General features: G+C 41.5%; 1 non-coding gene across 1 annotated transcript; it reads right to left on the reverse strand.

Annotated features, from left to right (window-relative positions):
* Nucleotides 1-1,503: 1,503 nt before the first annotated feature.
* TRNAL-UAG (transfer RNA leucine (anticodon UAG)) lies at nt 1,504-1,585 on the reverse strand. The gene has a single exon. It is a non-coding gene; the product is annotated as a tRNA-Leu (tRNA).
* Between the last annotated feature and the right edge of the window lie 353 nt (nt 1,586-1,938).

The raw sequence follows: 1,938 nt of genomic DNA on the forward strand, positions 1-1,938 counted from the left end.
TATAATGGACATTGCTTCTATGACCTAATATGTTGAAGTACCTAGACTTCTTTTCTTTTAACAATGGGCAGTATATTAGCAATCTCTTTAGTGTGTTGTTTTGCTTAACTTCCCAGGGGTTATTTTGTTGCTATCTTGATTGTTTTGTTGCTATTTTGATTGTTTTGTTCTTCCTTTTGGTTTTCTATTCTTTTGGTTAGTTTATTTGTTTCTTCAAAGTTAAACAATGTATCCATTTAAGGAAATACAGTCTAAGGAAAACTAAAAGCAAGAAACCAAAGGCTGGCACAGACTAATGTCTCCGTATAGCAGTTTACCTGTGTCGGTATGCAACCACATTGTCAAATAATATGAAGGTGAGAGTAATTTACTATTATTCAACCACTGCCCTTGAAGTCTTTTCTTTTCAAGGTTTCTTGATTGAGTTGATATTAGTATAGATTTAAGGCTTGTTGATTTTACCTTCATACCATCTCTCCCAAATGTCTAGTCTCTCCTCTGATAGTGCCACCAGACTGGTATAGACCTGCATCACTTCAGTCCTAGACTACTGCAAGTTTGTTGGTGGTCTACCTGCCTCAAGTCTCTTCCCTATTCCAGTCTATACTTCCTTTAGCTTCGAAAGGGATCTTTCTAAAGTCCAAGTCCGTTCTCCCTCACCCTTCCAACTCCCCACCATTTATAAACTCCACTGGCCCCCTTGTCCAAGATGAAATATAAAATCTTCTGTTTGGAGTTCAAAGCCCTTTGTAACTTGTCCTCCCTCAACTTTCAGGACAATTTGCACCTTACCTCCCTTCCTGGCCCTCCCCCCTTCCACCTATGACTCCCATTGTACTTCAAGATCCAATGACAACTGTCCTTACAGATCCAAAAACAGGACACTCTATCTCTGGGTTCTGGCATTTTCACTGACCGTATCCCATGCCTGGAATGCTCTTCCTCCCCATTTCTGCCTAGTGGATTGCATGATTTTCTTCAAGTTCCAGCTAAAAGCCCATCTTCTGCAGGAAACCTTTCTTTATCTCCCTGAATTGTAGTGCCCTCTCTCAATGGATGATCTCCAATATGTCCTGTATATATCTTATTTGGACATAGTTGTTTGTATATTGTCTCCTTGAGACCAGAGGCTGCCCTTTACCTTTCTTTGTATCCTTATGGTGGTTGCCTGACATATATACATACATATACACATACATACACACATATGTATACACATACACGCCATAAACACACACATCCACACACCATACACATATACACACACACATACATACATACATACATACGGTATTTCATAAATGCTTATCGACTGACCCCTAAGATGGTCTGGGGGCTAAAAAGTGACATAAGGCCTTCTACAGACTTGGAAGATAAGGATATCAAATTTAATTAACACCAATAGACTTTCTACATTCCGTCACGCTCGTTTTTATGTGTTGGCTGGGTAATACAGAAAATTTCAAACAAATTAAATTTTTTTCCACTAAAAACCAACGTCAATGGCAGCGGTGGGATTCGAACCCACGCCTCCGAAGAGACTGGAGCCTAAATCCAGCGCCTTAGACCGCTCGGCCACGCTACCCACAGTGGTCGTTCCGGGCATCCGTCTTTATCTCCTTGATTGAGGGCAATTCATCTAGCGGTTTTCTTCAAGATTCTGTTCTGTGTACGGAAAAAAAGCCAAGACACTTCGATCTTTCATTTAAAGCTCGCTTTCCTCTCAAAGGACGTGCTCGCTTGCCATTTCCTGATTCAGGAATTCGAGATCTAGGAGTTGCCGGAAACGAAGGGCGTACTTACACTATCCAAAGGGAGTGGGAAAGCAGGAGTCTGGGAGCGATACCTTCCCGGCACCGAACAATGTCTTCTCTTTACCCAGATTTGTGTTTGTGAATATAGAGGACCCTGGAGTAGGTGTGGAACTAAGACTACCTT

This window comes from Notamacropus eugenii, chromosome 7 (genome assembly GCF_028372415.1).
Source record: "Notamacropus eugenii isolate mMacEug1 chromosome 7, mMacEug1.pri_v2, whole genome shotgun sequence".
Classification (NCBI taxonomy): domain Eukaryota; kingdom Metazoa; phylum Chordata; class Mammalia; order Diprotodontia; family Macropodidae; genus Notamacropus; species Notamacropus eugenii.